Source organism: Pinus tabuliformis, chromosome 2_1 (genome assembly GCF_031772625.1).
Source record: "Pinus tabuliformis cultivar Carrire ecotype Pingquan chromosome 2_1, CPIR1, whole genome shotgun sequence".
Classification (NCBI taxonomy): domain Eukaryota; kingdom Viridiplantae; phylum Streptophyta; class Pinopsida; order Pinales; family Pinaceae; genus Pinus; species Pinus tabuliformis.
The window spans coordinates 980,705,685-980,728,783 of record NC_142299.1 but is presented as its reverse complement, the minus strand read 5'-3'; the positions used below and the strand labels follow the sequence as shown (position 1 = coordinate 980,728,783).

At 37.6% G+C, this 23,099-nt stretch overlaps 1 pseudogene across 1 annotated transcript in view; it reads left to right on the top strand.

Moving 5' to 3' along the window:
* The window catches only part of LOC149203915 (uncharacterized), a 33,220-nt pseudogene extending 10,985 nt beyond the window's left edge, over positions 1 to 22,235 (top strand). Inside the window, exon 2 of the transcript XR_016253708.1 lies at positions 21,909 to 22,235. The product of XR_016253708.1 is annotated as an uncharacterized LOC149203915 (transcript). The remainder of the gene's footprint in view (positions 1 to 21,908) is intronic.
* Positions 22,236 to 23,099: the final 864 nt, after the last annotated feature.

Here is a 23,099-nt window from a genome sequence, read left to right as displayed (position 1 = left end):
CTGAGAGAGACTTAGAGTCGTGGAACAACCCACTTATGAGGGTCCCGTATGACTTGGACACAGAGCTCCGGGAGCTCCTGGGGGCATGGGGTACTTCTTGGAGCTAGCTATGAGCGACCATAGGGTGAGTGATTCACCTTCCCCTACCCGGACACATGCATGTAGGGTGAGTGGTTCACCTTCCCCTACGATTGACATATGCATAGGATGAGTGGTTCACCTTCTCCTATGGCATATGAGCAGGACGAGTGGTTCACCTTCTCCTGTTGATGCCCCAACACACATCCTACCCATAGAGTCCGGGACTCATGGGGAGTACCTCTAATCTGGCCAATGAGTTGGGAAAAGTTGGTTAGGGACCATAACACTATCGATGGACGCATTGTGTATTGTCGTACTCCCTATGACTAGGATGCATGGTGTTCAACAACTTGATCTGGGATCAAGGACTGATTTTAGTCAGTGGAGAGTGGTATGATACACTCTCGATCACTTCTTCATTGTTACTTCATGGTTCAACAGAGCAGAGTAGTACAGGACAGTGATGGCATGATAGTTCAGGATGACAGGGTGGCATGATGATGGATTGACAGGTGGAATTCTCCCTAGTTGAGAGGGAGTGTTAAAATTGGAAACTAGGGCCAACTTCCACCTTAGGACAACTCATATGATGGAGATGATTATTGCATTGGATTCCTCTTTCGGAGAGGTACAATTTTGATATAAAGATCATCTCATTCTGACAAGCAGAAATGGAATTATGAATTTATTCTTCTTATGGACAAATTGTCAAGGTTGGCCTCAGTCAAATGTAGGCTCATGAAGCCCAATGGATGGGTCTCCTCACCCTCAACGAATTGTATAAATAAGAGTGACCCTTCTCTCATTTAGAAATCATCACACATCACATCATCTCTCTCTTCTCTTGTTTGGTTCGTACCACTTGGAAGCAAACCAAAGCTTTTAAGGTTCGGGATTTTAGACTTTATCATTCAACCCTAAGATAGGTTTTCCTAATCCTGCCAAAATTCCAAGCATGACATCATCAATAAAACTTGAAATAGTATTTCACAATATCCCTAAGCAATTTTAGCGTTTCAAACATTCACATTAGCATACCCTTAGGTTAGGGTTTTCCAGAACTTGTCTAAGGTTCTACACAATCAGTTAAGAATATGAGTGGGGTGGGTAGATCAAGAATCACTATGATTCAATATAGCTAGACATAACAATGTTAGTAATAGATTGTCAAATGAATAATCCTTTCAATATAAAGAAATATTTGTATTTAAAGCATACCTCTGTTCCTTGACAAACCTTGTCTTGAGAGGTCCTCCTTCATATTTCTTGTAGATGTTTTCCTAATCAAGACAATAGAGGGAGAATGGTGATTAGTATTTAATATAATCAAAACAAGATGAGTACATGAAACCAAAAACTGAAAGGAAATGAGATACTTATCTTTGGGAGTTGTTGGGGGATCCCTCCAGAGCTTGAGGGATACCTACAAACTTATAAAAGCAATAAAAATGTCTTTTCCAAAATATGTTAAATACCTATAAATTCTAAAACATATAAAACTAGATATCTAAAGCTATAAGCAAAGGACTTAGTAGTGTAAGTCCCTAATGTCAGATTCTTCGGGCTTAACTTTCTTTGGGTCTCCTTCTTCAACAAAGTTGGCTTGATCTCTTTCTCTCTTCTTGTTTCTTGGATTTTCGGGACAATCACTCCTATACTGACCTTTCTTATGACATTGATAGCATTTGACCTTAGACATGTCAACTTTCTTTCTTGGTCCTTTCGATTTCTTTCCTTTATGTTGAGCAATGTAGGCATTTGATACTCCTTCAAGATTGGCAACTAATGAGATCCTTAATTCTTCCTGATTGCAGGCAGTCCATAGTTCTTCAAAGGTGGGAGCTACCTTCCAACTGTTAAGTCCTGCAGCAAATGCACCCCAAGTAGGTGGCAATCCTAATAGGGTAGTGATCACGAGTTCTTTGTCTGGAACAATTTCATCAATGGCCAAAAGATCATCCCTGATTCTTGCTATCTTCACAAAGAAGGATGCCACTGTGTCTTCCTGAATCATCTTTGTAGTCCTTAGCTCATTCTTCAAACTTGCTACTTGACCAATGTTCTTAATAGTAAATAACTTTGACAAGGCTTCATAAATTTCCTGAGCATGATCGATGTTAGCTATGAATGGGACAAGGTTTTCCTTTATTCCTTCTACCATCAGAGTCATGGCCACCAATTCTAGTTCCTTGAATATCACTTTGTCAGCATCACTGGAATCCTTGGTAGGCTTCTTTACTTTTCCTTTGACCAAGTCTAGTACCTTGTTCATTTCAAGGATGAGGTCAATCCTCTTCTTCCAGGACCTGTAGTTTGAGGCTCCTTCAAGTTTATTCTCTCCCTTGATTGTGTTAGACATCTTCCTTGAATATAGTAGATTCCTTCATTGAGATAATCCTTTTGAATGGTTCCTTGATCAAGTGCTTGACACTGCCTTTTTCTTCTTTCTTCACCAAAGCTCCGATAGCATGTTAGAAAATCAGAAAGGTAGAAAGATTTTCTTATTCTTGATAATTACTTGTGATGTTTCTTTTTATTACGATTCTTTATATCTTCTTTCTTTTAGTTCATCAAGCAATTACCAAAGCAGTAGCACATAAAACAATAGACACCAGATGTAGGCACATGCTAGGGTAAAACCCCCTTCGAGGGGAAAACCCAGTCAAGATAATTCTTCCTTTTAATAGTATTCTTTGAGACTCTTCACCCTAGACAAAGACCAGACCTTCCCTCCACACCAAGTCAACCTGCCAGATCTTCGACCCCTTCCAGCAACTTCTACTAGGCAGCAGCTTCAGGCAACAAGTAGCTTTCGACAACAACGAAACTTGGAAGACTTCAATTTCTCAATCTAGGGCACGAAACAGAGAGAGAGAGGCACCAAAACTTTGATTTTATTCTTCTCCTTAGACTTCCCCAAACTCGCACTTCCTTCGGCTTCCCGACAACAGACTTCGCACTTCTCCAGCTACTCTTGAGATATCGAACTAGCTTGAGATGTGATGATCCAAATGACTTCGACTAGCTTGTATTTATAGGCTTCTTGTGGGTCGAAGTAGGGTCCTTAGGCCGACATGGTCTGGATGATACATAAATCATATTTGACTCAATACTTAACCTTTTTACATGATTCAAAAGCCCAAGAAGGGTCTCTTTAAAAGTACAATGACTCTATTGACTTAGAATAATAAATCCTAGAAGTCCTTAATGGGGACTTTGACCTAAAACAAGGTGACCCAAGCATGAAACCCATGCTTTAATAAGTCACAATAATAATAATAATAATAATAATTCTTTCCTTTATTCTGACAAGTACATTACAACTTACAAGATGACTCAAATACATTAAATGAAGACCGAACCTAGTTACATTTTCCAACAATTCTATCCTCAAGAAAGGCTATAAATACAGGGAGCGTGACCTCATTTGGCACACTCATCCAACACAAGTTCGATCTACATTAGGGAAGGAGAAAAAGAGCTAGAAAGGACGAAGAAAAGAAGTCAAAGTGTCTTGGGATCATCTCTCTCTATCCACACGTGCGAAGTTAGGCTTTGTCACTGCCAGTTGTAAGAGGCCGAAATTCTGAGGTGCAGTTGTAGGGCCGAAAATCTACGACGAAGTTGCAGTAGGTTGAAGTTTGGAAGCTGCCTTGAAGAAGACTTTGCTGGGGGGCGGACTTGGTGCTTGGGAGGATGTTGGGGTTTGGTGTTTGGGTCTTGGAAGTCTCACTGTAAGAAGATTCTATAAGAAGAGAAGCATTCTTTCTGGGCTTTCCCCTTGGAGGGGTTTCGCCTTGGCTTGGAGCCTATATCTTGTGTACTTTGTCTTTTTGTGATCTTCATTTTTTTTAGTAATTGTTTGATGAACAAGAACAATAAAGTAATAAACAACTAACATATATCACAAGTAATTATCAAGTTAAGGAAAATCAATATAATCTCTAAGTATCCTAATTTTCCAACATGGTATCAAAGCTTAGGTGCAAGAAGGAGACTGAAGATCACATCCTAGTTGGCACTATGACAAGGGTTTTGAAGAAGGGTTTCAAGGTTCTTGGGAATCTCGCTACATCCATCAAGGGTTACATATTGAAGATCATCTCCAAGCTGGCAAAGAAAGTAATAGATGAAAGTTTGTTCTTCGCTTTATTCGACACTTTCAAGAACGAGAATGTATGGGTTATTGATAGTGGTGCCTCCAGATATATGACGGGAGAATGCAGTCAACTTCAGACTTTGTCAAAAGGAAACTCCTCTCACTCAATCGAACTTGGAGACAAGAAGAGCTATCCAATGAAAGGAATTGGATCTACTTCGTTGGAGCTCGAGTCTGGTGGAAGTATTCAACTCAACAACATTCTATATGTTCCAGGTTTGAAGAAAAGTTTACTTTCTATTTCTTGTCTAGAGGATAAGGTTGATAGAATTGCTTTTGTTGATGGCAAGGTTTTGGTTTGGGGTAAGGGCTCTAGTATTGACAATGCTAGGGTGATTGGGATTCGTGAAGGGACATTATATAAACATTTTGCACCTCTATCTCAAGTACTAGTCCACTTGGATGTGTCCTTCCGAACGATGGCATAGAAGGTACAAACACCTTCATTATAAGATTTTTCCATCTCTAAGTCAAATGGTCAATGGCATCCCCAAATTGAAGGAAGAACATGAAGGGACCTGTAAGGGGTGTGCTCTAGGCAAAAATGTAAAGAAACCATTTGCAAGAAGTGATACCATATCTAAGGAAGTTTTAGGTCTCATACATTCAGATGTATGTAGACCTATGGCCATAAAATCTCTTGGTGGGCATCAATATTACGTAACCTTATTGATAATTTCTCAAGGAAAAATTGGTTATATCTCCTCAAGAACAAAGATGAGGTATTCGAGAAGTTTCAAGAATTCAAGAATGAAGTAAAGAATTTGACCGAGAGAAAGATCAAGACTGTAAGGTCCGACAATGGTGGAGAATACACCTCCAAAGAATTGATAGCATTTTGCAAGGAAGCGGGGATTAAGGGGGAGCTGATTGTTTCTTATAATCCAAAACATAATGGCGTGGTTAAAAGGAAGGACAAAACTATTGAAGAATGTGTCAGGGCCATGCTACATGATCAAGATTTGCCTCAATTCCTATGGGGAGAGACGTGTGTGACAACTGTTTACTTGCAGAACCAAAGTCCTCAGAAGATTCTCAACAACATGACTCCAAAAGAAGCATTTATAGGGAAGAAGCCAAGTGTGGATCGTCTTCATATATTTAGGTGTCCTGCGTATATACATATACACAAGGACAAAAGAAAAAAGCTGGATCCTACCAGTCTAAAGGGCATCTTTGTTGGGTATAGTGCTTCATCTAAGGTGTACAAAATCTATGTTAAGGAGGATCGTCAATTTGAAGTAAGCAAGGATGTCATCTTTGGTGAAAGTATAACTTACAAGAAATCAAAGGATGTTCCAGTTGAATGATGAAGAAGAGATACCTATCTTTGAGGATATCTCAAGGGACAATGATGGTCAAGATTGGACATCTACTCAGGAAGATGTTGAAGGTCCTACTGAGCCTGTGCAACAAGTCAATAAATTGAAAGAGGCCTGCTTGGTTGAGAGCTACATTACAAGAAGCAAGACACACAACAAAGGGGACCTTCAGAGAAAGTAAACACCCAAAAAGGTATTATGGGTATGTTGCATATATGACAAAGCTCATTGAAGCAGAACCTTCCTCCTATGAAGATGCAACTTAATATCAAGAATGGAGGAATGCAATGCAGGAAGAATACTGGTCTATCATGAAGACCGATGTTTGGGAAATTGTCCTTAGGCCAAGTGACAAATCTATAGTCACATTAAAATGGATTTACAAGAAAAAGCATGCTGCAGATGGGAGCATTGATAAATACAAAGCAAGGTTTGTAGCAAGAGGCTTCTCACAGAAAGAAGGGATTGATTACGAGGAAACCTTTGCTCCCACAGCTAGCTATACAACAATAAGATCGCTTGTTTCGTTGGCTGCTACTATGGGATGTGTTGTCGCACAGAATGTCTAGGCACCGCGACAACAACTGAGATTGAGGGTTGTCACCCTGATCCCCAATCTCTTCGTTTAAGTTGTCTCCCAACATCAAGCTAAGGGGGGTAGACCCTACGGAAATGGAATGAAGGAGAACTAGTTGGGAACCAACCAGTTTGGGAGACACAGTCAAGTGACCAAGTACTTGTTTTAGATTTAGCAAGACTTATAAGATTCAATTAGATTTAGATGATTGACACTAGTGCCTTATGGAGTTAACTATCTTGCTAAGAAATTTAGGACCAAATAATTGATGAGTAACTGCTGCTTGGATGAATGCTATCTTATATGAAATGCAAATCCTAAAACTAATGTGAGATGCAGGAATCTTGGTTAATTTTAGTTAAATTCCTATCTAAGTTTTAACCCTTCGATCCTTTCTATATTGAGCTTGATTCCGTAATAAGTGGCAAAGAGAGGATAAGGTGAAGCACACTAAGGTGTGATTAACGATACCTCTCCTGAAAATCTAACATACCCGGTGCCTCCGGCGCTGTAGAGAGCTGTGGCTTTGATGACTGCAAGGTCACTGTTTTAAGTACTATTAAAACCAGGCTTCTCAAGCAAAGATGGATGGGTACCTATCTTTCTATCGACCAAACTTATGCTTGGAAGTAAATTTTAATTATGCAAGGCTAACCTAATATGCAAATGCACGAGACGATTAGAAGATGGAAAGAGATGAAGCTAGATCAAGGATTGAAAGCGCTTATGTCACGATTTATTTCTGAGTTATATATCAAAGCCCTTAATCGCCCAAATAAATATTCACTTCACTAGACAAAGACTAAGAGATAAACTTTTCAGTAATGATATCACAGTGTAATGCCCAATTAAATCACAAGCTTAAATTCTTTCCAATGCAATTATAGCTCAAAGAGAACAATTGTTTTTTCACAATTCTTCAATATCATCATCAAGATAAATGCCAATTATATAGATGCTCAAAAAATACTTAGCTTAGGAAACAAAAGACATGTAATTTACTACAATTCCATGAAAGAGTACTTAATCATTACTTGAAAAATCCTCAAAATTTTAATATGCAATAAATATCCAATAATTCAAGTAATTAAAACCACACTTAGAGTTAATTAAATGACGAGCAATCTCAATAGATGTCAAGCAAAAAAATATTCAAAACCCAATGTCAATGATTATAAAACTTAGCATGCAAAAGACTTGAGCACTTAAATTTTGAAAATTAATTACCATGGAGAACCATGAAATTCAAATGCTAAACACTTCAAACAATTCCGAATTTAAAATAATTTTTTGAAGTGCTCCAATCCAGAAAAAATTATTGTTTTCCTATAGTCAAACTTTAGAGATAATTTAAAAAATTTAAATGTACCTTGACTATAGAAAAAATTTCTTAACCCCACAAAAAATTTCCCCTTTAAAAAATTCAAGTCCCAAACCCTTAACACAAAAAACCCCAAAAAGGAACTTTAGATAAAAAAATAAATTATATTATTCCTTTGGCAAGTTCAATTAAAATTTTAATGTGGCAAATATGAGAATTAAAAAGCTTAGTTAATTAAATTTTTAATGGGCCAAAGGCCACATAAAAAATTTAATTCGAAATGTTAGAGCCTTGAAAATTTTATTTGGATTTAATTCCTTTTATACATCAAAGCCACACCTAAAAAAATAAGAATGAAAATAGAAATCATAAAAGTTTGATTAAGGCAAAGTCGAGAGATGGAAACCTAAAGGAAAAGGTGCTAGGATTAGGAATACATGTTGAGGAAGCAACGGAAGGAGGTCGAAGGTTTGCAGGCAACAGAAAGGAAAGAGACGTAACGAACGAGGGAGGAGCTAGGATGCAGAAGAGAGAGCAGCGATGGGTAAGGAGGAGGATTGAGCTAGGGCTGTAGAAGGGAGAAGATGCAGACAACAAGGAAATGAAGAAACAAGAGAAGGGAAGGGAAGGGGTTGCGGAAAAGAAAAGGAGACGTAGGTAGAGAAGGAACCGAAGAGAGATGAGGGAAGGAAATGCGGAGAGCAGAAGGATTAGGTTGAAGAAGATGAGGAAGAAAGGGACGAAATGCTGCGGATAAGAAATGAAGACGCATAGAGGAGCTAAGTAGGAGCAACGAGGATGAGGGAGCTTGGGCAATTGGCAGGGATGCGAACAAGAGGGGAAATGCAGAGAAAATAAGTAGAAAAATGAGGGCAGAAGGAAAAAGAACTGTGATTTGAGGGAGCAGAGAAGGAAAGTGGAATTTTTGCAAAGAGAGAAGAAAAAACACAATAGAAAAGAGGAGCGATTTTTGAGGGCTTAAAGGCAACAAATGGTAGCCCAAGAGCCTCAAAATAAACCCCAGAAATTTATATATTAAACCGATATATTCCTGCTTCAAATTTCCTCTCAGGAAAACTTATGAAATTCTCATATCTAAATTTGACACCCTTTAAATATCTTTTATTATTAATTTTTTGAATAATCTTCCCTACTAATTTTTTGCTGAGGCCAGATCTTTCCCTCTAGGGTCTAGATTGGGCTCTAAATTTGATTTTTCCTTTATATCCACACCTGCAAAAAAAAAAATACCCAGGTCCCTATATATACAAAAATAAACAAAACCCCAGAAACCCAAGTTAGAAAAACTTAAGATCTATACAAAACATTTACAGATCTATGCATAAGAGTTATAGATCTGTCATATCTGAGGAGTACGGATCCAACTCTGCTTCCAGATCTGAAGATCTCAGACTTTTACTAGCCAGATCTATCAATTTTTCCACATTTTTTTTTGGTTTTTTAGAGAGGTACTAGCCCAAAAACACCCTGCAGGAAAAAATTAATCGTTAGATAAATCGTGAAGCTTATATGAGGTAGGCTCTTAAAAAAATATGTGTTGAGAGTTCGCAAGTTCAATTGAGGACTATCTCCAAACGCTCAATGAAAACCTGAGAGATTTTCTGCAGACACTAGATCAACCATCAAACCAAGTAAATAAATAGAATAACAATAAAATTATGAAGAAATAGAGATACGTGCTAATTCAATCAAAATTAAAAACATTACACTAGATCTAACAAATTGAATAAGATGCCTGTATTTAGAATGTTCTGAGAGAGCTATTGATTGATAGTTTTCACATAATATTAAGCAGAAATTAAAACAATGTTACCATGGATTCATGAAGAGGAACACCACCGCAAGTTGAAACCCCGAAGACTTTTGCATTTATTCCCGAAAATATGCAAGAGAGCTTAAGAGCTTAGTACACGATTCAAAGATCGGATGAAAAAAATAGATTGACACCGACCTCTAATTTATAGATAAAATATCCAACGGCTAGTTGGCTTGATACTTGTCAAATTAATCTCGATCGTTCATAAAGGTTTAATTAATCTTCAATCATTATTGTTGAAATTATTTATTTTTTGAGGAAAAATCGAATTTTTCATTTAATTGATTTTTAATTAACTCAAAATTATTTTGAGTTAATTTCCTCTAAAATTTAACTTTGACTTAACCACCAAGGCCCAAAAGTCCAAAATTTCTTGATTTCTTCAATATTCCCTTGGCCTGGGACCTCCAAAAATTAACTTCTTTAAAACCCACAAATTTCACCATTGGAGAATTTAATTTTACCTGGAACACAAAATTAATTAAATTTCTGGCTTAGGATTTTAATTTAATTTTGCTAGAAAATTTAATTAATCGACTGATGAGGGGATTAATAATCTTTCCAACCCTCTAATACTTAGCCATGGTGTCTAATTATGAGGAACCATGCACTAAATATTTTTTACATCAAGATATTACAATTTAATACATGAAGGGGGAACACCCGTTCTTTATAGATCCTCAACATTTACCCATTTCCGCGACACAAAAAATATAATCTAGTAGACCAAGTGACTTGTAATAAAATAATTTAGCCAATTAGCTAAAATTATTCCCAAGTCACTTTTACAAAGACTTGATCTAAAACAATAGGACTTGTCTAAGATCTTGACGACAAAATCCACCTTAGCTTTGAGGTGAGGATGGAGGGAAAAACACTGCCGATCATTTGTGTCTAGAGACACAGATGAATCCGTGAGAGAAAAAAGCTCATAGAATGGAGATCGTCACCAAAACCATAGGTTTACCTAGGCCGCTACATATAGATGCGGTCATATTGAGATTATTTACATTTTACATATGCAGAATGGGCTGACATATTAAAAAATTGCTGGCTGATGATGAAGTTTGAATGGCACAGACACTCGAACATGATGGATTCCTTTTGCAAAAAAAAGGGTGTAATGCTATGGGGTCGTTGACACAAAGTGGTCAATAGGATGGAACATCCATTAAATGGATGTTAAGACAACTTTTGTGAATGGGACTATTGATGAAGAGGTCTACATTGAAAAACTTAAAGGATTTGAAATAAATTAGAGGGAGTCTCATGTCTGCAGGTTGAAGAAGGCTCTATATGGCTTAAAGCAATTACTTAGAGCTTGGTATGCAAGAATGGATGCATACCTATTGAGACTTGGTTATACCAACAGTACGACATAACCTAATCTATACATTAGGGCAGTCTAGGGTGAACCAATCATCATACTCTTGTATGTGGATGATCTACTCATTACTGGTGTAGAGCATCGAATTCAGGAATGCAAGAAGCAGTTAACAACCAAGTTTGATATGAAGAATCTGTTGGAAAATGTAACTAGGTTAGGTCTTCATTAAGTGTATTTGAGTCATCTTGTAATGTACTTGTCAAAAGAATAAAGAAAAGAATTATTATTATTATTATTATGACTTATTAAAGCATGGGTTTCCTGCTTGGGTCATCATGTTTTAGGTCAAAGTCCCCATTGAGGTCTTCTAGGATTTATTATTTTGAGTAAATAGAGTCATTGTACTTCTAAAGAGACTCTTCTTGGGCTTTTGAATCATGTAAAAAGGTTAAGTATTGAGTCAAATATGAATTTTGTTGTCTCCACACCAAGTTGGCCTTAAGATGATGAAGTCGGGCTCAAAGGAAGCTTTTCAACCTCACCAAAGGGCTATAAATGAAGCTATTCGAATTCCGTTTGAAGCACTCTCACTCACAAGCAAGTTTGACATCTCTTGGAGCCGGAAGAAGTGCGAAGTAGAAGGAGGAGGAGAAGGAAGTGCGAGTTTGGTCTAGGAGAAGGAAAAAGGGAAAATCGAACCTTTGGTGCAACTATCTCTCTCTCTCGTGCCCTAGTTTGGAAGATTGAAGTTCTCTTGTTGATGCTGTAGCCAGTTGCTGTCTGATGTTGCTACTAGTATAGGTCGAAGTTGTTGGTGTTGGAAGCTGCCACCTTAAGAAACTGTATTGGGCCAAGATCGAAGGTTCTAAGTGAAGATCGAATTCTCTAAGGCAAGGTCGAAGTTGTTGGGTCGAAGAAAGTGCTGCCACTGCTACTGCTGCTGCTAGGGTAAGAAGGATCATATGCAAGTAAGGTAGAAGGCTGACTTGGTGTGGAGGATAATTTGTGTCAAGGTCAAGAGTCTTGGAATATCTCTGGAAAACTATTGAAGGAAGAATTACTGACTGGGTTTTCCCCTGACTGTGAGGCTACATTTGGTGTCCATTGTTTATGTGCTATTGCTTTGGTAATTGCTTTATGAATTAAAAGAAAGAAGATATAAAAGAAACCTAATAAGAAGTCAAGAACATCACAAGTAATTATCAAGTATAAGAAAATCTTTCTGCCTTTCTAATTTTCTAACATGGTATCAGAGCTTTGGTGAAGAAAGAAGAAAAAGAAAGTCTCAAGCACTTGATCAAGGAACCATTCAAAAGGGTTATTTCAGGGAAGAAGTCCACTATATTCAAGGAAGATGTCTAACACAATCAAGGGAGAGAACAAACTTGAAGGAGCCTCAAACTACAGGTCTTGGAAGAAGAGGATTTATCTCATCCTTGAAAAGAACAAGGTACTAGACTTGGTCAAAGAAAAAGGAAAGAAGCCTATAGATGATTCCAGTAATGTTGACAAAGTAAAATTGATAGGATTGGAATTGGTGGCCATGACTCTAATGGTAGAAGGAATAAAGGACAATCTTGTCCCATTTATAGCCAACATCAATCATACTTAGGAGATGTATGAAGCCTTGTCAAAGTTTCTCACTATTAAGAATATTAGTGACAAGCTTGAAGAATGAACTAGGGACCGCAAAGATGACTAAAGAATATACAGTAGCCTTCTTCTTTGTGAAGATAGCAAGAATTAGAGATGATCTATTGGCCATTGATGAAATTGTTCCAGACAAAGAACTCGTGATCACTGCTCTATTAGGATTGCCACCTCCTTGGGGTGCATTTGCTGCAGGACTTAACAATTGGAAGGAAGCTCCCACTTTTGAAGAACTATGGACTGCTTGCAGTCAAGAAGAATTGAGGATCTCTCTAGTTGCCAATCTTGAAGGAGTATCAAATGCCTACACTAAACACAAAGGAAAAAAATCGAAAGGACCAAAGAAGAAAGTAGACATGTCCAAGGTAGAATGCTATCAATGTCATAAGAAGGGTCACTACAGGAGTGATTGTCCCGACAATCCAAAGAATAAGAAGAGAGATAGAGATCATGCTAACATTGCTGAAGAAGGAGACCCAAAGAAAGTCAAACCCAAAGAATCTGATATAAGGGATTTACACTATTAAGTCCTTTGCTTTTAGTCTTAGATATTCTATTTTGTATTTTTGATGTTTAGAATTTATAGGTTTTAACATGTTTTTGGAAAAGACTTTTTCTTTTGTTTTATAAGTTTATAGGTATCCCTCAAGCTTTGGAGGGAGCCCCCAACAACTCCCAAAGATAAGTATCTCATTTCCTTTCAGTTTTTGGTTTCATGTACTCATTTAGTTTTGATTATATTAAATACTAATCACCATTCTCCCTCTATTGTCTTGATTAGAAAAACATTTGCTATATTCTCAAGAAGTATGAAAGAGGACCTCCCAAGACTAGGTTTGTCAAGGAACAAAGGTATGCTTTAAAACACTGGTTTCTTTATAATAAATGTTTATTCATTTGACAATCTATTACTAACATTGTTGTGACTAGCCATATTGAATCATATTAATTCTTATTTTGGGACATTCATCACTTGATAAATCTACCCAACTCCTATTCTTAACTAATTTTATAGAACCCTAGACAGGTTCTCTAGAAAACCCTAACCTAAGGGTATGCTAATGTGAATGTCTGAAACCCTAAACTACTTAGGGATATTGAGAAATGCTATTTGAAGTTTTATTGATGATGTCATGTTTAGGATTTTGGTATGATCAGGAAAACCTAACTTGTTAGGGTTGAATGATAAAGTCTAAAATCCCAAACCTTTGGAATATTGGTAATCTTGGGTTTTCTATGTTCCTATATTGAAACCCTAACTCATTAGGGTTTGGTGGAATGTGTAAGCAAGACCCTTATAATGTCTTAGAATTGATTTCCTTAGTATGTGTGTGTTTGTCTGATCAAACCCTAGTCTAATCAAATTTGTTATATGTCTAACTTTTATTGATATTTGTGAAGTTGGGTTTGACTAACACATGATATGAAACGCCTATGCATGATGATGAAGTCCTATATGTACGAGTTGACCTGTTTGTCGGTGGTCATGAATTCGAGGGTTTGGAACTAAACCCTAGTCAAAGTTTGTCTTTCTAGAATGATAGTGAAATTCTAGGGTTTTGAAGTTAAACCTTAGTAGAAATGAAAATCTTTGATATATGTTAACAATGTGATAATTTGAGATTTGTATAAGATTGTTAATATCCGAGTTTTAGTTGTGATTGATGTTTGATTGGAAAATATAGGGTTTGCAACTAACCCTAGGGGAAGCTGGTCATGTTAATGACTACGCTGTGATTGGTTTTGATTGATTTAATTCTCTTCTATGAAATCTAGGATTCGTATGAAACCCTAGTGGAAAGTCTAACATATGAATTCTGAAAGTTGTTAGATGCCTTGCAGACCTATATTTGTTTGAATTGTTTCTAGGGTTTGCTATATGTTGTAATAAGGTATGTCATAGCTTTGAAAGAAACATTGAAACCCTAGATGTGATGAAAGTTGTTATGAAGTAGTCTAGGGTTTATGACAAAGTCCCTAGCAAGATTTTGAAGAGTATGTGTCTCCTTTTTATAATTAAGTTTGGGTATATGATATATATAAAGTTGAAATGCTTCTGTAATTTTGACATGGCTAACTTCATGCTTCTATAGATTTGGTTGTGCTTGCTATCTAAGTTGTGCAAGTACACTATCTTCAATATGGTGAAGATGTTCGTTGATGTGATAAGCATGATGTGAATGATGATTAACTCTGATGAAATGATTGGAAGCCACAAAAGATTATCCGATGTCGAGGAAAAGAAGTTGATCTCCCTGAGATTAAGAGGGAGTTTGGATAAAAAGATGCTCCCTAGTTGAGTGGGAGGGCATAGCATAGTTTTGATTGGAGAATGAATTTTGAAGCATATTTGCTGCATGAGAAGTAGGAAAGGAAAATGTGTAATTGAGGAATCTTCTGTCAAATATTTGGTTGATAGTCCTACTATGAAAGTTGAGAAGCAACATCAAGTTGTTTGGAAGACCCCAAAGGTTTGTATTTGATTATGTACATGTGAAAGTATATTATTGGTTGGGGTTGTGTTTGTACAGGTGAATCTCTCAAAGGTTTTGATCGCATGCTGGTTACCAATCAGTTTGATTGGGAGAGATTGGTTATCCTTGATCAAGGAGTGTTGAGGCTTTGTGAGTGAAGCATTGCCTGGGAGGACATCTGGCCGACACTTTGTGTTGATGTCTAGGTCCCAAAGTAGGGAGGGTGGTGTGGGTCATAGAGCTCTGACCATGGATATGCACCTAGGTCCCTGGGTTGATGGTTAGCAAGTAAGCCTGATGGTACCTAGAGAGGCTGAAAACTTGAGTCCATCTTAGTCCCACCCGGATAGATTGCCCTGGTCAGGAATCTAGTCCGTGGCATTGCGGTGCCTAAATTGAGAGACCAATGGATAGATTGTCCTGATCAGGAATCTAGTCCATGGCATTGCGATGCCTAAAGTTCTTCATGGTTCATATAGTTGAGATCTTCCTTGTACTTGTATATGATGAATACCTCCCTAGTTAAGAGGGAGTGTTGGAAAATGTAACTAGGTTCGGTCTTCATTAAATGTATTTGAGTCATCTTGTAATGTACTTGTCAAAAGAATAAAGAAAATACTTATTATTATTATTATGACTTATTAAAGCATGGGTTTCATGCTTGGGTCATCATGTTTTAGGTCAAAGTCCCCATTGAGGACTTCTAGGATTTATTCTGAGTCAATAGAGTCATTGTACTTTTAAAGAGACCCTTCTTGGGCTTTTGAATCATGTAAAAAGGTTAAGTATTGAGTCAAATATGAATTTTGTTGTCTCCACACCAACTCGGCCTCCAAGGAAGCTATTCAACCTCACCAAAGGGCTATAAATGAAGCTATTCGAATTCCATTTGAAGCACTGTCACTGACAAGCAAGTTCGATATCTCTTGAAGCTGGAAGAAGTGCAAAGTAGGAGGAGTAGGAGAAGGAAGTGCGAGTTTGGTCTAGGAGAAGGAAAAAGGGAAAATCGAACCTTTGGTGCAACTATCTCTCTCTCTTGCGCCCTAGTTTGGAAAATCGAAGTTCTCTTGTTGATGCTATAGCCAATTGCTGTGTGATGCTGCTACTAGTATAGGTCGTAGTTGCTGGTGTTGGAAGTTACCACCTTAAGAAGCTATATTGGGCCAAGATCAAAGGTTCTAAGTGAAGATCGAAATCTTTCAGTGAAGATCGAAGTCTCTAAGGCAAGGTCGAAGTTGCTGGGTTGAAGAAAGCGTTGCCATTGTTGCTAGGTCAAGAAGGATTATATGCAAGTAAGGAAGAAGGCTGACTTGGTGTCCAAGATAATTTGTGTCAAGGTAAAGAGTCTTGGAATATCTCCGGAAAATTATTGAAGGAAGAATTACTGACTGGGTTTTCCCCTAGAGAGGGGTTTTGTCCTGGCTGTGAGCCTACATCCGGTGTCCATTGTTTATGTGCTATTGCTTTGGTAATTGCTTAATGAACTAAAAGAAAGAAGATATAAAGAAACCTAATAAGAAGTCAAGAACATCACTAGTAATTATCAAGTATAAGAATTTTTTCTGCCTTTCTGATTTTCTAACAGGATCTTGGGATTATGCATTATTACTTGGGACTAGAAGTTTGGCAGAAGCCATGTGAGATAGATCTTGGTCAAGGTAAATATGTGATCACAATTCGTCAAAAGTTTGGCATGATGGATAGCAAGCCTATGATGACTCCTATGGTTACCAATATAAAGAAGTTAAGGAGTTTAGAGTCTAGTCCGGTGGATCCTACTTGCTACAAACAATTGATTGGGTCCTTGATGTATTTGGTAAATACAAGACCAAACATTTGTTTTGCAGTAAATGTTCTCAATTAGTTTCAGATGGATCCAAAACATGATCATTGGATTGCAGCCAAGCATATCCTAAGATATTTGCATGGAACCATACATCACTGCCTTTGGTATACTGGTAATGAAATCCAACTCATGTGATATATAGATTTAGATTGGGGTGGTAGTGAGACAAATGGAAGAAGCACAACAGGTGGATTCTTCAGCCTAGGATCTTCCATGGTCTCATGGATGAGCAGAAAGAAGGATACAACTGCTTTGAGTAGTGCTGAAGCTGAGTACGTTGCTGCTAGTGAAGTCTGTCGAGAAGTTGTTTGGATTAGGAAGTTATTATCAGATTTGTTTAGGACGCATAGACATTGTGATTATGAAAGTTGTATTAGATTGACAAAAGACCCGGTGTTTCATGCTAGGATGAAGCATATAAATAATAAGTACCACTACATCAGAAGCCTGGTACAAGATCGAGTCGTGGAGCTGCACTATATACCTACTGATGGACAGGTAGTAGATATTCTGGCAAAAGCGTTACCAAACAAGAATCTTGAGTATTTGAAAGACAAGTTTGGTTTGGTGGACATCTCTTCCATAATTGAGAGGGAATGATGTTGGATAGTTCTTACCTTTATGGGTCAGGCACTAGGCTAGGACTAACAACTGTAAGTCTTAGTGAAGGCCATAAAGAAAGAATGACGTCCGAAGGATTGGATAAGCATCTTAGATTGGAACTTCTTATGGATTGTAGAATCTAGTAAAAAGAAGTTGTTGACCAATACTCTTTGAGGATGAGGTAGAGCATCCAAGATAAGAGTAGTTGAAGAGGACCAATATTCTTTGCGGATTCAGGATTGGAAATCCAAGATAAGAATAGTCCTAAAAGGACATACCCGACGAACATCTGGATGGAGTATGTGCCTTAGAGGTAGTGTGGCAGCTCACGCAAAAGCCTCCCAACATAATGCTCTCAAATAAGGATGAGCTTGTCTAGTTAAGGCCTTCAATAACAGTGTTGGTTATGATAAAGATGCTTGACAAAGATGGCTTATCAATTTGACTCTTCTTATGAGAATGCTTCAAGATTGAGATTCCTTGTACCATGTAATAGGATTATGAATACCTCCCTAGTTAAGAGGGAGTGTTGAAAATTGTAACTAGGTTTGGTCTTCATAATGATCTAATAGTAATCATGACATTGTATATTCTTTATAATGAAAGAAAAAGAAAGAAAAAGAGCTTATATTTTATTTTGGGAGTATGGGTTTCATACTAAAGTTTGAGTCAAAAGCATGTTCTTCATGCTTTAGGTTTTCTAGGTCTTTCTAGGATAAAGAATAATATTGGTCATGTGTCATAGTCCCATTTGGACTCATTTTAATAAAGAAAGATATTTATTTTATCAAGAAAAATCCATTTTGTATCCCAATACCAAGTCGGCCCAAAGGAGGGTAATTTGACCCTCAAGAAAGACTATAAATACAAGGAGCATGACCTCATTTGTCACACTCATCCAACACGAGTTCGTTTTGCAATAGCGAAGGAGAAAAAAAGCTAGAAAGGACGAAGAAAAGAAGTTGAAGTGTCTTGGGATCATCTATCTCTCTGCACATGTGCGAATTTAGGGTTTTGTTGCTGCCAGTTGCAGGAGGTTGAAATTGCAGGGCCGACTTTTTGAGGTGCAATTGTAGGGCCGCAAATCCTGGACGAAGTCGCAGTAGGTCAAAGTTTGGAAGTTGTCTTGAAGAAGACTTTGCTGGGGTCTGACTTGGTGCTTGGGAGGATCACGGACTTTGGTATTTAGGTCTTGGAAGTTTCATTGTAAGAAGATTCTATAAGAAGAGAAGCATTCTTTCTAGGTTTTCCCCTTGGAGGGGTTTTGCCCTGGCTTGGAGCCTATATCTTGTGTCCCTTGTCTTGTTGTGATCTTTATTTTTTTTGGTAATTTCTTGATGAACAAGAATTAATAACGTAATAAAAGGCCAACATATATCACAAGTAATTATCAAGTTAAGGAAAATCAATATAATATCTAAGTCTCTTGATTTTCCAACATGGTATCAGAGCTAAGGTGCAAGAAGGAGATTGGAGGTCACATCCTAGTTGCACTATGACAAAGGTTTTGAAGAAGGGTTTCAAGACTCTTGGGAATCTCGCTACATCCATCAAGGGTTACATATTAAAGATCATCTCCAAGCTAGCCAAGAAAGTAATAGATGAAAGCTTGTTCTCCTCTTTATCCGACACTTTCAAGGACGAGAATGTATGGGTTATTGACAGTGGTGCCTCCAGACATATGACGGGAGAATGTAGTCAACTTCAGACTTTGTCAAAAGGAAACTCCTCTCACTCAATCGAACTTGGAGACAAGAAGAGCTATCCAATGAAAGGAATTGGATCTACTTCGTTGGAGCTCAAGTCTAGTGGAAGTATTCACCTCAACAATATTCTATATGTTCTAGGTTTGAAGAAAAATTTACTTTCTATTTCTTGTCTAGAGGATAAGGGTGATAGAATTGCTTTTGTTGATGGCAAGGTTTTGGTTTGGGGTAAGGGCTCTAGTATTGACAATGCTAGGGTGATTGGGATTCGTGAGGGGACATTATATAGACTTTTTACACCTCTATCTCAATCCCTAGTCCACTTGGATGTGAGTCCTTCCAAATAACGACGTGGAAGGTACATACTCCTTCATTATAAGCTTTTTCCATCTCTAAGTCAAATGGTCAATGACATCCCCGAATTGAAGGAAGAACATGAAAGGACCTGTAAGGGATATGCTCTAGGCAAGAATGTAAAGAAACCATTTTCAAGAAGTGATACCAGATCTAAGGAAGTATTAGATCTCATACATTCAGATGTTTGTGGACCTATGGCAGTAAAATCTCTTGGTGGACATAGTATTATGCAACCTTCGTTGATGATTTCTCAAGGAAAACTTGGTTATATCTCCTCAAGAAGAAAGATGAGGTATTTGAGAAGTTTCAGGAATTCAAGAATGAAGTGGAGAATTTGATCAAGAGAAAGATCAAGACTCTAAGGTCCAACAATGGTGGAGAATACACCTCCAAAGAACTGATAGCATTTTGCTAGGAAGCAGGGATTAAGAAGGATAAAGGACGAAGAATGTCAGCCTAGAAAGGACGAAGAAAATCTAGGCTGTGATGCCTTTCAAAAATTTTACCCAACATGCCCCCAAGCTGGCGTAGACACTGTGTCTCATGCTAGAAAGGATGAAGAAAAGCTAGGCTGAGATGCTTTTCAAAAAATTTAGCTTAGCTGAAACATGCTTTAGGCACATTTTGGGGGTTTCGTACCAAAACACCGCTGGTATGTGGGGGGGTTCCACGTTTCCTGCAACTTAGTCACTAGGGTTTGTAAGAAGAGACTCTTGTTCCTCATCCTCTTCATCAAGGCCATCTTCATAGAAACTGCCCTAAAAGACTCTGTTTCCCATTTAGATCAAGGTACTAGTCCAGTAGGTGTTGATCAACCTTTTCTCTATACTTATTTTCTATCTCTTCTGTAATTTATTGGTATCTAGGGTTAGGGTTTTTCTTGAAGTTGTGCTAAATAGTAATTTTGCTTGATATGTTATTTCCCTCTTAAAAGGGATTGCTTTTAATAATTTGAAAAAGGAAAAATCTAGGATTAATTGCATGGTAAAACTGTGTAAGTATGGCTGCCATCATCTATTTTATTGCTGTTTTATGCATGTTACAACCATAAAAGCTCACTTGCCTATGCCTAATTGATAGCCTTGTTCCTTTATTGATCTATCCTTGAAAGATTATTTCTTCTAGGTGTTATATGTCATTGTATGCAACATCATTGAATATCTTTCAAACCCTAACTTATCACAGATTGCTAATCTGTTTAAGAGGTCTAAGGAAAGAGTACTTGAACCTTATCTTGGCCTTCTAGGCTCCACTAGTACCTTATCCCAATCATTTGAACCTCACTTCAGCTTAAACCATTCTTGTTGAATATCCTTTAGGTGATCTATATAGGGAAGCCTCCCTTGTGGGATTTAATTCACCACTAAACAGTTGGAAAAGGCCACCAAGGTGACAGTGGTGGCCAATCTCTTGTTGCCATAAGGTCTAGATTTGCCTAGTGGGGGTTTGCACTAGGACTACTAGATTTTTGTAGTAACGGTGATTTCTACCTCTTCCCCTTGGAAGTGGAAGTGGTAGTTAGAGAGAGCATGCTTCAACATTTTGAAGATCATAACCTTACAAAATATGGGTAGGGCACCAATATGTCTCTGTAACCCATCAGGTGAGGAGGCCAAGAGAATCACATCATTAACAAAAAGAAGCAAGAAGATTAAAACGTGTTGTAGAAAGGAACTATCTCCATCCTATATATGCTTCCTAAGGAAGGACTAGAGCTCAATACGTTTGTCTCTAAGTTTTGTAACCAAGTCTTCTTGATATGATTTCATGGGAATGTAGTTTGTAGTTTTCCTGTTTTAATACGAAGGTTCATTTGCATAATTTTTGTGTACTTGGCTCCAGAGTGATTTCTGGACAGATAGATCCTTGCCTTTGTTGCCTTTGTGATGATATATATATATATTCAGTTGGCACATCTTTTCTTCTGCAATCTTTTTCTTCTTGTGCAGTGGAAGTTGTCATATTATTTCTGTCACTCTTTCTCGCACATGAAGAGCTCATGATTCATCCAATCAGGGAAAAGAACCACTCCTTTAAGCAGAGGAAAACCCTTAAGGTTTACCCTTCTTTGCCAACTTATTTTTGCACAACAGGAAGGAGTCGAAGTTCAAACATCAAAAAGTTGTGCAACGACTAACTGTTGCCAATAATTTAATGCATACCACCAATGGAAATCAAACTCCATAGATAAAGAGGAGTTGTAATAGTACTATGTTGAAGTTGCTCCGAGGCTTCCATTATTATTATTAAAGTCATAAGCAGCTTTGAAAGAGATTCTTGCCGAGAATCTGTGTAAGATAGAACCCCTGTGGATATCGAAAAGTTGATTTTGAAACCTTTAATTCCTCCCCAACTTATTTAAGATCCATTCTTTCCAAGCATACGTCTAGCTGCTTGTTAAATGTCTGAATAAGGTAGCACAAATGGGGTATGCTTCGTTTTCCAATCTCTGATGAAATTCTAGCCTTTTTTGTCCGTTTCTACCTAGATACTCTAAACTTCTCTTAAAGTTGAGAATCAAAGCCCTTCTAAAAGAATTGCAACGTGGTCAAACAGATTTTTTATTTAAATTTATGAAAGCCCTATTATTCATTTCTCTAGGAATCAGATGTAGTTTCTTGATTTGCTATGCTTTTGGGATGTCACAGGTCTTTGCACTACGGGAAGCAGGGGCAAAGGCTGAAGGAGCCACTGCTTATGTGAGCCTAGAGCCATGCAATCACTATGGAAGAACTCCTCCATGTACTCAAGCTCTCATTCAGGCAAGAGTAGAACGTGTGGTTGTGGGTATGGTTGATCCAAATCCAATTGTAGCAGGCAAAGGTGTGGCAATGCTGAGAAGTTCAGGGATTGAGGTAACAGTGGGTGTTGAAGAGCAATTATGCCAGAGCCTGAATGAGGCATATATTCATCGAATACTCACTAGAAAACCTTTCATCACATTGAGGTAAATTATATCAGTATGGTTTTTTTAGATTTGCTGCTGAAAATAAATCTTTCAGATTATATATCCATCTTCAGTCTGTGTGCTTATCATTGATCACATCATGCATGGTTTATTTTTGTTTAAATATGTTCTATTTATAGTGAATATAGAAGGTTGATGCTTTATTAGTTTGCCTCATTCTTTACCTAGATGTTCTTTATCTTCTGGTGGTATGGCAGTAAATTAGAGTGATGTCTTAAGATTCTAACCCAGGAGAAATTTCCAATTATGGTGAGCAGTCCATTTGTTGAGTTTTGAGGATTGCCAAAATATGGAGGCCCTTGCTTGCTGATATTAAAGAGTCACAAGAAAGTTTCTGGAAGTATACTTTGGCAACACATGGCCATTTTACGTGTGATGAAGCATTTGCACTGCTCTTCTTTTCCATATGCATTGCTTTGTTCCCATAAATTATATAGGATTTTATTTGTATTCTCCTCTTGAGAATCTATCCATCCATCCATCTATCTATCTATATATCTGTGTGTGTGTGTGTTTGTAAACTTTTAGTTAGTTTCACAACAATCTATGTAGATACTAGTAAGTTTTGGATTTAATGAGTTTTATAGGCATGTTTTCTCTATTTCTTTCAGTTGATCTTGGTTGGAGGAATCTACCTGCAAGGATTGCTTCCCACTGCATAGATGCTTTAAAGGCAGAAATAGCTGTGAACTCTTAGGATTTCTTTCTAATAGGCCTGGAATTAGTATGCTGTTACTGACCTACTTATCATTTTTCAGTGGCTAGACAGCTACTACTAATCCAGTTTGATTCACCTTTGCCACTTCCCTCAGTTTCAACTTTCCAACTCACTCATTAGCAATTGTGCTGACAAGCTATCACTGCTCATAAA